At 47.2% G+C, this 16,185-nt stretch overlaps 1 long non-coding RNA gene across 1 annotated transcript; it reads left to right on the forward strand.

Annotated features, from left to right (window-relative positions):
- Window positions 1-1,695: 1,695 nt before the first annotated feature.
- On the forward strand, window positions 1,696-14,843 carry LOC309333274. Its single transcript, XR_014152437.1, has 4 exons — window positions 1,696-1,748; window positions 2,865-2,949; window positions 13,815-13,942; window positions 14,758-14,843. It is a non-coding gene; the product is annotated as an uncharacterized lncRNA (long non-coding RNA).
- Window positions 14,844-16,185: the final 1,342 nt, after the last annotated feature.

Here is a 16,185-nt window from a genome sequence, read left to right on the forward strand (position 1 = left end):
CCCCATCATCTCATCATGCTGGCTGGGGCTGCAGCCCATCAACCTATGAAGGCCCATCCATGTTCTGTTGCTGTTGTTCTTACTTATTTCCTGCCCTTCACCCTAAGGTCCCAGGGCAGGTTCCAGCAATGTAAATAAAATGTTAGCTGTCAGAGCTGCCCAAGGTCCCAGCTCACAAAGGACCAACGCCAGTTCGTTGTTATATACAAAAGTCTTTATTAAGGTTCAGTTTCGATTTCAAAGCCGCGGCGCGCAGCTCTACGTCTCAACTCTAGACCGCTGAAGCTCCGTCTGAATCTCCTCCCCCTAGACACCAGTTTAAGACTCTAGCCTTGCTCCACCTCCTCCTCTGCTCTTTCCTCCTCTGGGTCCGTCTGCCCGCTGGGGTGTTGCCCTTTCTGGACTCTTCTGACGCTGAGTCCCCGGATTCTTCCCCCTGCCTCCGGCGTGCTTTAGGACCTGGCTCCCAATCCGGGCTTCCTGCTGTCCCACGCGCCTGTACATTTGAACTTGGTGCGCGCGCCCAGCCGGCAACCTTCCTTCTGACCGTTTCACTGCTCCTGTCACTGCTTCCCCCCTGGGGGGGGGGGTAGCTGGACCTGACTTCCCCTCCGTTCCCTCACTCTGCGATAGAGGCGTGGCCAGCTCTGACTCATTTTCTCTCCCTACTGGAGAAGACGCTGGCCCTGATTCATGGGACTCCTCCCCCCCACTCCGCTCTGGTGGGGGAACTGGTCCTGATCTCCCGCTGCTGCTTTGGGAGTCCCCGCTGGCCCCTTGTTTCTGGTGTGTCCCCCCTGGGACCCCCCTTGCCCTGGCCACCGGCGCCCCCCTCTGGGAATCTTCTGAATCGCTGGAGAAGCTCATGGAATCTCTCGGGCCACTGTCATACTCCCCTACTCTGCCCTCAGATTCCTCCCCTTCGCTCTCCGTTTCCTCTCTCCCCTGTGTCTCTGCTCCTGAGCCCCTGACATTAGCCAAACCTCATGTCCACAGCTGCATATTCAGTAAGCTTTGGGGTGAACTGCAGATCCGGAGTGGGAGGATTACTAGCTGCATATTAATAGGGGGAGGGGGAGCTTGGATTTGGGGTGCGAGCAATTTGTTTTTTGTTTTCCCACTTGAGATGCTTGCTGTGGCTAGGGCCGGGCGATACGTCAATATAGATATATTTTCAAATCAGCTTCAAGTCTAGATAGTGAGACTGGTTTCATAATTTCTGACCTGGCAATTTATTGCGAATCATGATGTGTGTGTGTACTATGCAAAAAACACCAGATGGGGGGGAAACTGTGAAGCCAGACAATGCTTCTCGAGATTCCTGCAGCCCCTGTGGACTCTGCCGGTTCAGCTTTCCCCTGCCCTCCTGCAGGGGGCAGCAGAAATCACAATGCGGGGGAAACCGTGAAGCCAGCCAATGCCTCTACATAGCTCCATCTTATTTCAGACATCATGATATATTGGTGTATTGCAGTGTTTAGCTAGTGATATATCACCGTGTTGAAAGCCAGCTATCGCCCAGCCCTAGTTGTGGCCTCAGAGGGCAAGACTTGTCCACCCAGCTGGAGCAAGGAAAGAATGCACACAGGCACACATTCTGTCAGGCTCTCAGGCCAGTCCCGCTTGTCATTGGACCTCCAGGAGAAGCAGTTTCTGGATATCGTACCCCAGGATGGTGATGACTCCACTGAGCGGCCAAGGAGATCTGGCTTTTGGTGGACCACCTCTTCAAGAATGCCTGCCACCAGGTGAGCTGAGGGGGACGGTACCATTGAAAGGATGGGTGTGGGCTGGAATCCAGTACCAGTTTTGGGGTGTGCAGGTTCCAAACGCCACAATGGATTTATATCTTAGCTACCGATTCGCTCTTACAAACTCCTGCTGTGAGAATAGTGGCACCTTGGTGGAGGAAGACACAAGATTTACCCACCCGGGAAGAATGGCAGATGAAGTTGATGGACTATATGGAATAGGCAGAAATGACTGGCAGAATCCGACACCAGGGAGAAGAGTTGGTGGAAGAAGATTGGAAAAAAATTAACGATTATTTACAGAAATATTGTAAAACTAATGAGCTATAGAAAAATGGTGGAGTGAAGTTATATGGCTTTGGCAGAAATGTTATAAGGAACTAGGTGCAGTTAGATTGTTAATGTATTAAAGGGGGAAAAAAGGTTAGAATATGGAGTCTATTAACAGAGGAAAATGGAAAGGAATTGCTGAAACAGTTAATTGAAGTGGAATACAAAAAGGGAGGCGTGAGGAAGTCAATGAAACAAGTGAATGAAAGTTCAGATTGAAAATATTGGAAGTGTTTTTAATTGTTTTTGTTTTGTTTTGTTAATTCAATGTTTCATGTAGTGTTTTTGTCTTTGTTTTTTGTATTTTATTATATTGTCATGTTTAATTCTTTTTCTTTCTTTTTGTAATCTTTAAACTCTTAATAATTTATTTATTTTTTAATTTTTTTTAAAAAAAGAGAATAGTGGCACCTTGGTGGAGCGGCAGCGGGTGGGACATCCAGCATACGGTCTTCCTTAGAGCGGCTCAGAAGAACCCAAGTGTTCCCAACCATTGTCTGTCTCTCCCTAGCAAAGCGGCTCTCTGAGACTCGCCACTAGAAGAAGCGGGGAATGATTTCACTCTCCCATTGCCCCAAATCAGGAGAAGAGTAGTAGGAATGCTACTGTGGAAAGCAGGCGGGATACAATTCTCAGCCCTTGTGCCAGCTCTCTTGGTGATGGGCTTCTCTCCATTGTGCCATTCCTCGACCTCACATTATGCACCCCAAGGCTGGATTGTTCTTCATGCTATCCAGGATGTACCTCATCCCTTCCTAACGCATGGGTGATACTCTGCTTCAGGAGGACCTCTTCCAGACGCCGGGGACGCAGGACGAGCTGCAGGAGATAACTGAGTGCCTGGACACCAGCATTCCCGAGACGATCCGTATCCTCTTTGGGGGGCATTGTTGGGGAGCAGGGCTGCTTGGTGGTTTTCTTTTGCCCTTGGCTGGAGTGGACCTCACTTTTATATACCTGGTGGCTTAGGTTCCTAGGCCACCCCACCCTTAAGGCTCTGGGACACAGCACAATGAAATGCCCACAGTCAAGTCCAGTCATGCATCCAAACATCTTCACAGCTTTAACCCCCATTTGAAAACATCAGCCTGGCTAGATAGAGCAGAGGTGGGGAACCTTGACAGGCCCGCAAGCCCCACTTCTAGCATCATACGTGGTGTTGAGGCATCTAATCATAAGCCTGCATTTTTATCAAAGCTTCTATATGTTTAATCAGGGCTTGCATTTTAAAATAAGCTTAAAGATTTTCAAATGTTTCATGCCAGGCAAAAGACCAGCTGCCTAAAAGGCCTTGGCAATGTTTTTCCTCCTAGGAAAGGGGCCCCCTGATTTATAGCAGAAAACAATTCTCAAAGTCATAAAAAAGGGAGTTACAGACCTGACCTTGCATGTTGCAAAGTACTAAATTAAGGGTGGATAAATGGGTAAAATAACACCATGGGCCTCCCATTAAAACTTGAGCCGTATTTTCCTAAGGCCAGGAGCAATGGAGAAGCATCTAGCTGGCTGTGAAAGGAGGGGTGTAAACTGAAGAGGCTTCTTTTAAAGCTGTTTTTTTACTGAGTTCCTTTTTTACTTTACAAAGGCCTTATTCCTTTTAAAAGGCTACCTATGATAATGTATGAAATATATTAGCTTAAATATATTGGCTTAAATGTAATTATGCAAAGGATTTAAGAAATGCTAGATTCTTATTTCATAGAGTCATATTGCAATAGGAGACCAGAGGGGCAAATGAGCCCAGCCTCCTGCCAGACAGGAGACGCCATCGAGCACTCCTGATATATAGTTGTCAGGCCTTTTTGTTTAGAAACCATCAAATGAAGGAGATCTTTCAATGTTGATGTGAACTCAAGATCCTTGACATCTGTTGAAGATAAAAATTTAAGATTAACCATCTGTTTTAGAAGGCAATAGGGCAAGGAGGGCAAGAGGTGAGCTGGTAATTAAGATTCCTTGTTGAGACATATGTAAGATATATTACTACTTATTTGTCATTTATAGATGTAACAATATATAGCTCTTTGTGTTCCATAAAAGGGCGAGGAAATGGGTGTATCTCTTGTGATTGGTTCTAGCAAACAGCCAATAGGAATTTCAACCAGGCTGATTGGACAGAGGCAGCCACAGGAGGAGCAAGGGGGCTGGATTAAGGAAATATAAGTGCTGGCCAGAATGGCAGGAGGCCAGGCCAGAGCTTGGTAACCATGTACCACTGAGCCTCTCATTTATTTGTCTGACAAATAAATTACTATTTTAATTTCTCTATTGCTGCGTTGAATATTTCATTCCAGCTAAGCGTTAACCACAAGCAGGGTGCTACATTTTATGGTGCCCCTGTGACTCGGATAAGTGGTCTGCTGGAACGCAGCCCCTTCGCCCTACTGGGCAGGGTACAAGAGAGAGGATCTCTAAACTGCTTACCCGAGCGCGCACTGGTAAATTTTTCCAGGGGGAACGCAGAAGTCTCGTCTGTCTCATACCCTGCTCACTGGCGGCGACGGACCGGGGGTAAACAGGGAACCAACCAAGGGTAAGTGCACAAAGGGATTTTTGGCCCTCCAATTAATTGGGAGGAAGAGAAGTCTTGATCAAACTTCTGCGTCTCAGTAAAGGGGAACTGAGTACGCTAGGTGGTTGGGTACATCAGATGTTGGTCTGGTGGAGGAAAAGGGAAAAATTGGGAGGTAGAGTGTGGTGAAGTATCCAGCGCATTGTATGTGTGAGAAAGTACAGAGCAATCTGTAGCTGACCTGAGTGTGGAGTGGGCAGTACTTCGGTTCCTAGTAAGGCGACTTCACTAGGCAAGGAAACCCACAAAGCGCGTCTGTGAGTGACTGAGTGGATACTTCACAGGGCCATACAATGGGAGTTGGGGGTTCAAAGGGGGGAAATACACCTCTTGATTGTATGTTAAATAATTTTAAGAAAGCCTTCTCAGGGGCATATGGAGTCAAAATGACGCCAGAACGCTTGAGAACGTTATGTGAACTAGAATGGCCAAAACAAAATACTGGATGGCCATCTCAGGGAACCTTTGATATAAATTTAGTAAGCAAACTTTGGACTGATATCGCCAAAGAAACTGGAGGGTGCCCAGAACAATTTTCATATATAGATTCCTGGCTGAGCACATTAAATAAAAATCCTCCATGGATAAGGAAATGCAAAGTCAAACGATGCAAATTATTGGCTGTAAAAGCCGAAGCTAGGAAAGGAATCTTGCCAAATAAACTCAAACCCATTTTTGAGGGGCCAGAGGAAGAGGTGCTTTCACCTCCACCCTATGCGCCACGTCGAGGGGAGCCTAATCCAAACACTCCACCAGTTGTAACCCCAAGGCAAGAAAGTGGAATGAATAATGGGGGTGGAGTCACAGAACTTGATTCCTTGATAGATTATGATAAATATCTTCAGGAGGCATTGGATTCCTATAATAAAGCCCAAGCAGAAGTGGTTATTCCACCTGTGACTCCTAATAGACCTCCATCTACAGTCTCCTTTAGTGGAACAACTGATTGCCCACCCCAAACCCCTGTGCATCCAAGTCCCAGAGAAATATTACAGAAGTTACAGGGAGACCTTGATCGGTCAGCAAGCAATACAGCCAGGCGTATAAAGCTGCTAAAAGAACGCCTTAGAACAGATACCATCCCCTATGATTTGAGGCCCCTAGAGCAAAGTGAAGAGAAAGGTCACGTAGTAGCCCCTCTTAGAAGAGTATTTGATGCACTTGAGGAGCCTGTGCTGGTTAATGGGCAACCCGGACCACGGCCACCTCGAACTTCGACCCTGCAATATATTCCATTCACGACTACGGATCTGATGAATTGGAAAACACACACCCCATCTTTCGCAGAAAAACCTCAGGCTATGATGGACTTGGTGACTTCAATAGTAAATACTCATAGTCCTACTTGGACAGATTGTCGCCAGCTCCTAAATACTCTTTTCACTACTGAGGAAAGGAGAGACATAATTGAAAAGGCACAGATATATTTGCGTGAGCAGGCCAGAGTGGGAAATATTTTTAATATTGATCGTCATCTTCAGGACAACTTTCCCTTGGAAGATCCTAATTGGGATCCAAACAATGCAATTCACCTGGCCAGACTTACCACCTACCGCCAGACACTTGTGCAAGGTATCCGCAGGGCATGCCAGAAGCCCACTAATATGTCTAAAGTCTCAGAAGTAGAACAAAAACCAAATGAGAGTCCGGGAGACTTTTTAGAGAGGCTGCAGGAAGCCTATCGTATATGGACTCCTTTTGACCCTGAAGCCCCTGAAAACAGCAGAATGATTACTGCTACATTTGTGGCCCAGTGCGCTTCTGACATTCGTAAGGAAATTCAGAAATCAGAAGGATGGGAAGGGATGCTGATGAGCCAAATTATGGCCATTGCACGCCGAGTTTATCGGAATAGGGATGAGGCTGAGAAACAAGAGAAGAAGTAGTGGCAGAAGGAAAAGATGGTGATGCTAGCCACAGCAGTGAAGCAAGACTACCGCCCCTTAAATGGAGGGAGAGGGCGAGGAAGGAATCCAGCACTGGGAAGGAATCAATGTGCAAATTGCAAGAAGGAGGGTCACTGGAAGCGGGAGTGTCCTGAACCCTTGAGGTTGGAAGAAGTACGCCCAGGCCCAGGCCTAGGCCCAGACTCCGGCCCAAGAAACCAGGGACGGGGACGGGGAATGATCCGAGGTGGAAGATATCAGAGACCTGGACAGGGACGGAGTAGAGACAATTTCATTGGACTGGCAGAAGAGGATTTTACTCAAGACTAGGAACGACCGGACTCCATAAAGTTAGGCTTCCAGGAGCCCACGGTCACGATTCAATTAGGGAGCCATTTAATAGACTTTATGATTGATACTGGGGCTGAATACTCAGTACTCCCAGAACTATTGCAGAAAAAGGCATCCAAAAGTGTAGTCATTAAAAGTGCCACTGGACAGTCAGCCAAGAGGTCTTTCCTCCAACCTTTGGAATGCCAGATTGGGGGACATCGTTTAACCCATCAGTTTTTGTATATACCTGAGTGTCCAATACCTCTCTTAGGCAGAGATATGCTGTCCAAATTGCAGGCCCAAATCACCTTCACTCCTCGAGGTCCAGAAATGAAACTGCCATCAAAAGCAGCAGGAATAATTACCCTCTCAGTACCTAAGGAACAATCATGGCGCCTAATGTCAGCCTTGCAGGTCCAACCCACATTGGATACAGAATTAAACAAGCTCCTCCGAACTCTACAGGTGCCACCAGGAGTATGGGCCGAAAATAGCCCACCAGGAATGGCTAAGAATATAGCTCCAATTGTAGTAACCCTAAAACCTATGGCTACCCCTGTATCTGTAAAGCAATATCCCTTACCCCGGCGAGCAGCAGAGGGCATCCAGAAACATTTGGACCGCCTATTAAAATATGGTCTGCTTAAGCCCTGCCAATCAGAATGGAACACACCCCTTTTGCCTGTTCGAAAACCTGGGACAGATGAATACAGGCCAGTACAGGACTTGAGGCTCGTAAACCAGGCTATCGAGACCTTGCACCCAAATGTACCAAACCCATATACCTTGCTGAGTTTGATCCCACCAGAAGCAACATTTTTTACTGTATTGGACTTGAAAGATGCATTCTTCTGTTGCCGGCTGGCACCACAGAGCCAACCTATATTTGCCTTCCAGTGGGAAGACCCTTTGACAGGAACAAAAGGCCAGCTAACCTGGACAAGATTGCCCCAGGGATTTAAAAATTCCCCAACTTTATTTGGCACTGCCTTGGCGAAGGATCTAACAAGTTACCCCTCAATACCGGGAGAAAAGGTGGTTCTGCAATATGTGGATGATCTTATACTAGCGGCAAAGGATTTTGATACCTGTAAAGAAGGGACAGAGGAACTGCTCCACTTGCTCTGGGAAGCTGGCTACCGAGTTTCCCAGAAAAAGGCACAGTTATGTTTAGAAAAGGTCAAATATTTGGGCTTTGACATCTCACACCAACAACGAGCATTGAGACCAGAGAGGAAAGAAGCTATTTGCCTTATCAAGGAACCTACCACAAGAAAACAACTTAGAGGATTCCTGGGAACAGCAGGGTTTTGTAGACTATGGATACCTGATTTCAGCAGTCTGGCCAAGCCCTTACATGAAAGCACTCGAGGTGCAGAAAAGGACCCATTTGTATGGGGACCTGAGCAGAAACAAGCCTTTTTAGTTATCAAACAACGACTTATGGAGGCCCCAGCCCTTGGATTGCCTAATTCGGAAAAACCCTTTCAGCTGTATGTACATGAACAGAATGGGATTGCAGCGGCAGTCCTGACCCAGAGATTAGGAAGTTGGAACCGTCCAGTAGCTTATTTGTCTAAACAATTGGACTCAGTAGCAAAAGGATGGCCTCCATGCCTAAGGGCAGTAGCGGCCACTGCAAGCCTTGTCAAAGAAGCTGATAAATTTACTTTCGGCCAGACGATGTATGTGAATGTACCTCATGCTGTTCTGACACTCATGGAATATAAGGGTAGTTATTGGCTAACGAACCCAAGGATGGCTAGATACCAAGGCCTATTGTGTGAAAATCCCAGGATTCATCTACGGGTAGTGAATATGCTCAATCCAGCGACTTTGCTGCCCCTACCAGAGGTAGATGATGAAGAATCACATGATTGTCTCCAAATAATGGATGAAGTTTATTCCAGTAGACCTGATCTGAAAGATGAACCATTGAAAAATCCAGATGTTGTATATTATACTGATGGTAGCAGTTACCTGCATGAAGGTGCTAGACGAGCAGGATATGCTGTGGTCACCAATGAGGAAGTTGTGGAAGCTGAAGCTTTGCCTGCTGGCACCTCAGCACAAAAAGCTGAACTTATAGGTTTAACTAGAGCTCTGCAATTGGCAGCCGGATGTAAGGCAAACATCTATACTGATTCTAAATATGCCTTCTTAATCCTGCATGCACATGGAGCTCTATGGAAAGAAAGAGGTCTAATCGGAGCCCACGGGAAGGCCTTGAAATATGGACCTGAAGTAGAAATCCTGTTGGAAGCAGTATGGGCTCCAGAACAGATTGCTGTAATGCACTGCAAAGGTCATGGACGAGGAAGGGATCCAATAACCAGAGGAAATCATGCTGCTGACAAAGCAGCCCGAGAGGCAGCCCAAAAGCCTGTGGGAGGATTTATAGCAGCCCTCATACCAGAGGTAGTTCCAGAAGAAGTTAAACCTCACTATACCCCAGAAGAGAGGAAGTGGGCTGAACAGGAAAGAGCGGTTGTGAAGGACGGTTGGATGATCCTGCCGGACAATAGGATTTATGTACCTCATCATCTAGCAGGCACAATTGTAAGAAATTATCATGAATCTACTCACCTTGGCGGTACTGCAACCAGAGAGAGTCTCAGTCGGAAGTTGTATATTATTAATCTATCACAATTAGCAACTTGTATTTCACAGAAATGTGTTCTTTGTGCTAAAAACAATCCCAGGCAGGGACCGGTACAACCTCCTGGAATTCAGCATGTGGGATATGTCCCCATGGAAAGCCTAATTGTGGACTTCACAGAGCTGGTCCCTTCTAAGGGATTCAAGTATCTCCTTGTGTTTGTAGATACTCTTACCGGATGGGTTGAAGCTTTTCCCACCCGAACTGAAAAGGCACGAGAGGTAACTAAGAGACTCCTCACTGAATTGATCCCGAGGTTTGGATTACCTAGATGCATTGGAAGTGATAATGGGCCAGCGTTCATTGATCAAGTAGTACAAGAAGTATGTCGAGTTCTACAAGTGAAATGGAGACTGCATGCAGCATATAGGCCTCAGAGTTCAGGGAAAACTGAAAGAATGAATCGGACTCTGAAAACCCAATTGGCAAAATTAACCCAGGAAACGGGATTGGGATGGGTAGATGTGTTACCCATAACACTGTTTCGTGTTCGGTGTGCACCCACAAAAAGACTTAAGTTGTCACCTTTTGAGCTCCTGTATGGGAGGCCGCCCTCCTTTGTTCAGGATATTCCAGCTGACCTTAAACAAATAGGAGACCATGTGACACAGGAACAAGTGCAATCTCTCTCCCGTGTTTTTGTTTCTCTTAACAGGTGGGCCCTCGAGCGCACGCCGTGCAGCATTGCCGAGCCGATTCATCAGTTCCAGGCTGGCGATAGCGTATGGGTGAAAGAGTGGAAACGCGATCCACTTGCACCTAAGTGGCGTGGACCTTACACCGTCTTGCTCTCTACTCCAACAGCGGTGAAGGTAGCTGAGGTGACCCCCTGGATTCATCACTCTCGTTTGAAGAAGTCTGAAGGCAGTTGGACGTGCAAAGGTGACCCCTCTAATCCTTTAAAACTGACTCTCTCCAAAAACCCCTGTATCTAGCCCTACCGGGAACAGGCTAGGTCACGGGCAACATTTAGACGACCGGCCTGCTGCAGCCACAACCTGGAAGCTGGCTGACCTGCGCACGCCTGAAGCTTGAGGAGCGTCTGAACCAGCGACTGTGAACGGGAAGATTCTCTTATACAATTGATTGACTGCCCCCTTGTGGAACAATTATAAGGGATATTACTCATTGGGGATCCTCGGGATATATGTTTTGGTCTTGGTGGTTCCCCATTTCTGTCACTGGGGGAATCATATTGGGACTAATATTTATTTGCTATCACAATAAGGTAATCTTTTGTGGAAGGAATGCATATGCTAGACATCAACATGATTTTATTATTAATCCTGATCCCTTGGGAAGGGGAAGGGTCCTTGAATCTGACCAAATTTGCTAAATATGGATTCCGCCATGACCACAATATGTGGGTAGGCTTAGCTGAGATGGTAGCCAATGTTGCAAATAGGACTAATTGCCTTGTTAGCTCTCTTGGGCCAGGTGATTCAGAGGGAGGTATGCCCTTATTACCAATACCATTAAGTGCCATTGGTATGGTAAGCGAAATGCCACACCAAACAGAAGTACAGAATTTCCCCGGATGGAACTCAACTAAACCAATACGAGTTATACCTGTGCAAGGGGAAATCTGTGTGCATAAATCATCAGATGCAGCTGATCCTACCATGATAGGCTCCTCCCATTGCCACTATACTTGGGATTATATTAAGAATAGTCAAACCTGGGCAAACGGTACTACCTATCGAACTCGGAATACCTTGCCCTGTGCACCTCCTTTTATTCATGCATGGAAAGTGGTATGGAACATAACTGTGACAGAAAAAGGCAATCTAACATACTGCACTGTGAACTCTCTACCCCTTTTGATATTTCGCCTTTTGCACTCCACGTACCAAAAACCTCAGACCCGATGGTTGTGGTGGATATGTGGAGAATGGGCATACAAGAAACTCCCTTCCAAATGGAGTGGGACTTGTTTCTTGGGATGGGTATTACCACCAATGTGGATTATGCCCACTAGTTCGGCCAAGCGTACACGAAGAAACACTGATATTTCTCATATAGCAGGAGGAAGTACCCAAAGTTGGAGCGATACTGATGATTGGCCACCAGAGCGCATTATAGCCTATTATGATCCTGCCTCCTGGAATCCTGGTGAGCTCATACAAGGGGCACGGGATCCTATTTATAATCTAAACAGAATAATTCGATTGCAAGCAGTAGTGGAACTTGTAACCAATGCAACGGCCCAGAGTTTGAGACTTATTGCACAACAGTTGGATGAAAGTAGAGCCGCCATTTTGCAGCTGAAAATGGGAATGGATTATGTACTTGCCAGGCAGGGAGGCCTATGTGGAGTCTTGAACTTGACAGGGAATGCCTGTTGCTTTAACATTTCTGATAATGGTGAGGCAATCTGTGTGTTGGCCACAAAGATGGAGAATATAGCACATGTCCCAGTACAAACATGGGAAGGATGGGATATGGGATGGCTCACCAATTGGTTACCTAATGTCGCAGGACTCAAAGGGATACTATTGTCTTGCTTGTTTTTCTTGACAGTAGTAGTAATGGTTTTATGTATGATGCCATGTATCATTTCGTGTTTTAGAAGTACAATTAGCAAGATGGTTTCAAATGAAACTTTACCTCATATCATGGCCCTATACAGAGCTTTACCTCAGGAATATGATGAAGGTCAAGCTATCAAGGACACTTGGGATGAAGGTCCTTGAGCTTGAAAGGGGGGAATGAGGCATCTAATCATAAGCCTGCATTTTTATCAAAGCTTCTATATGTTTAATCAGGGCTTGCATTTTAAAATAAGCTTAAAGATTTTCAAATGTTTCATGCCAGGCAAAAGACCAGCTGCCTAAAAGGCCTTGGCAATGTTTTTCCTCCTAGGAAAGGGGCCCCCTGATTTATAGCAGAAAAACAATTCTCAAAGTCATAAAAAAAGGGAGTTACAGACCTGACCTTGCATGTTGCAAAGTACTAAATTAAGGGTGGATAAATGGGTAAAATAACACCATGGGCCTCCCATTAAAACTTGAGCCGTATTTTCCTAAGGCCAGGAGCAATGGAGAAGCATCTAGCTGGCTGTGAAAGGAGGGGTGTAAACTGAAGAGGCTTCTTTTAAAGCTGTTTTTTTACTGAGTTCCTTTTTTACTTTACAAAGGCCTTATTCCTTTTAAAAGGCTACCTATGATAATGTATGAAATATATTAGCTTAAATATATTGGCTTAAATGTAATTATGCAAAGGATTTAAGAAATGCTAGATTCTTATTTCATAGAGTCATATTGCAATAGGAGACCAGAGGGGCAAATGAGCCCAGCCTCCTGCCAGACAGGAGACGCCATCGAGCACTCCTGATATATAGTTGTCAGGCCTTTTTGTTTAGAAACCATCAAATGAAGGAGATCTTTCAATGTTGATGTGAACTCAAGATCCTTGACATCTGTTGAAGATAAAAATTTAAGATTAACCATCTGTTTTAGAAGGCAATAGGGCAAGGAGGGCAAGAGGTGAGCTGGTAATTAAGATTCCTTGTTGAGACATATGTAAGATATATTACTACTTATTTGTCATTTATAGATGTAACAATATATAGCTCTTTGTGTTCCATAAAAGGGCGAGGAAATGGGTGTATCTCTTGTGATTGGTTCTAGCAAACAGCCAATAGGAATTTCAACCAGGCTGATTGGACAGAGGCAGCCACAGGAGGAGCAAGGGGGCTGGATTAAGGAAATATAAGTGCTGGCCAGAATGGCAGGAGGCCAGGCCAGAGCTTGGTAACCATGTACCACTGAGCCTCTCATTTATTTGTCTGACAAATAAATTACTATTTTAATTTCTCTATTGCTGCGTTGAATATTTCATTCCAGCTAAGCGTTAACCACAAGCAGGGTGCTACAGTGTCAGGTGTGGAGACAGGTAAAGGCATGGCTGCAAAGGAGCTTCAAGGGCGCGTTCAATTGTTCTTTGGCAAGCAGGGTTTCTTGACCGCACTTTTGGAGTTGACCACCAGTATTTGTTGTTTGGATTGAAACCATGCCTGCAGAAGGACATTTCCTCGGCAGATCAGCTTTGCAGGCAGCTTCGTCAAGAGGGGAGGTGTGGGATAATTACAGTGGGATGGCTCAGCTGGTAGAGCGTGACACTCTTAATCTCAGGGCTGCGGGTTCAAGGTCCACCTTGAAAGGGGGAACTTGCAAGGTGGGCCCAGATGTATAAGGACCAAGCTTCTTGCTTTGGACCAGCCTGGGAAGGAGGCAGGCTGCAGGTAACAGGACAGAACACTTCCCTTGCCAGGCTGTCAATAGCTGGCAGTGACCACTCGGTGGCCGAAGCTCTGCTCATCTTCCTGGAGGCAGTGCCAGAACCAGTCCTTTGCTATGAACTGTATCAGCGCTGCCTTGAGTGCTCACATGACAGCCACCTCTGTCGCCAGGTCGGCCCCAGAGCCCCATCTCTTCCTGGCTGGTCTGTGGTGTGTACAGAAGCATAGAATCAGAAGGGATTTCCAAAGTCATCTAGTCGAAATGTTGCCGCAAGTAACAGGAAATCCACTAAAACATCCCTGAAAGCCAGTAAACCGGCACACTGGCAGGAGGGCTAGTCTGGTCTGGGAAGCCTTGTTAACTGCAGAGGTTGCTGATGTCTCCTTCGATAACCATCCCTCTCGGTTGTGGAGGGGGGTGGGGTGCGCACATGTTGCCTTTTTGCTTTCTGACCAGGACTTGTAACAATAGCCCACCTGTTTCAGTGAACCTCGCTTGAATTTCCAACCCAGGAAGCGGCCATATACTGGGCCATCTAGCTCAGTATTGTCGAAATTGACAAGCAGTGGCTCTCCAGGATTTCAGACAAGGGATGTTCCCTACCCTCCTGGGAGATGCTGGGGGTGGAGCCTGAGACTTTCTGCATGAAAAGCAGGTGGTTTACTGCAGAGCTATGGCCCTTCCCCCAAGATATCTCAGTTGGTAGAGCATAAGACTCTTCATCTCAGTGTCCTGAGTTCAAGCCCCACCTTAGGCATTGCAGGGGGTTCGATTAGTTAACCCTTGTGGTCCCTTCCGACTCTACAGTTGTATTATTCCCCAAAGTTCCCAGCAGAGTTCTAGTCCGGTTACCATTTTAAACATTCTTTTTTTTATGCCAGGTCTAAACCTGCAAACATAACAAGTACACCGTGCTAGTGATCCATGCCCCTCCTCTAGCAAAGCTCTGCACTGAAACTCCAAACCGCCCCTCCCTGTCTTGCAGGTGATCTGCCAGTTGCCGCGGTCGCATCAGAACGTGTTCCGCTTCGTGGTGGCTTTCCTGCGGGAGCTGCTGAAATACTCTGAGAGCAACAACGTCAGTGGCAACATGAAGAAGAAGAAGAGTTTGGATTTGATATCCCGCCTTTCACTCCCTTTAAGGAGTCTCAAAGCGGCTAACATTCTCCTTTCCCTTCCTCCCCCACAACAAACACTCTGTGAGGTGAGTGGGGCTGAGAGACTTCAGAGAAGTGTGACTGGCCCAAGGTCACCCAGCAGCTGCATGTGGAGGAGCGGAGACGCGAACCCGGTTCCCCAGATTAGGAGACTACCGCTCTTAACCACTACACCACACTGCCTGTCCTGGCTGGGAGCTGGCCTTCCTCCTGCTCCCGCCTCCTCTCATGCAAATGTTTTCGCTTCCCTGCAGCCACCCTCTTCGCCAGCCTCCTGCTACGGCCTCTGCCCAACGTTCTGCCGAGTGCCATCGGCTTCCTCCTGGGCTTCCTGCTGGGGGCGGATGACTACGAAAGGTGCCAAGCGTGACTGGAGACGAAGTGGGGAGGGAAGAGGCCTGCCCTTCCCCTTGTGCCATCTTGCCATGTGCCAGCTCCCTTCCCTGTGCTTCGCCCTTTCCACCTTTTCCTCTTGACTCCTGACACGGTTGCACACTTGGCTTTCCACATGGTTCCAGGGCATTGGCAGCAGGTTCAGGGTGCTTGGGGAGGGACCCTGTTGGAGGACAGTCATTCCCCTGCCCATCCTACTACCACCACTGCTGCTCTCAGTCCCTGCGCAGTAGTCCACGCTCTCCCCTTCTGCTGCAGCTGAGCATGTGCTACTCTTGGTGGGTACCAGGCATAAGGATTCCTGGCCTGTCCTGGGATTGCAGGACCTCTTTCTCTGTCCCCCCAGCCTTGATGCTCATCAAGAAGGGGCAGGGCAGCCACTGTGGCCCACGTACGCCTTAGCCTGCTCTCTATAGTTCAGCTATCTGTCCCCATTCAAGTAGAGTTCTAGGGTGTTCATTCTTCATGAAACACTAAGCACTGCCTAAAGGGACCAGGGAGGAGGGGGGGGCACAGGCTGGGCAGCAGGAGGGGAGCTGAGGCAGTGGGTACAGCTGGGTTGGGTTGGGCTCCCCACCCGACCCCAAGTTCTGCAACTTTGTCTTTCTGCTTTTCTGTCCTGGGTTCCTGTACTTGGTGCACACACACTCTTAATTTATTGGGAAACGGTTGTTTCAAAATGAAAGATCCGTTGTGCAGAGATTGTTCTGGTGTTTGGAGGGGAGCTACACTTGCCTTTGCTGGTTTCTCCACTGCTCTGAAGCTCAGCCAGACTTTCCAAATGTAGCCGCCTTGGGCCCTCGCAGCACACATGAGGGAGAGGCTGTGGGGCATCAGGTCGTGCAGATACCATGGAATCTGAC

The sequence above is a fragment of the Podarcis erhardii genome (assembly GCF_964252035.2).
Source record: "Podarcis erhardii genome assembly, chromosome: W".
Taxonomy (NCBI): domain Eukaryota; kingdom Metazoa; phylum Chordata; class Lepidosauria; order Squamata; family Lacertidae; genus Podarcis; species Podarcis erhardii.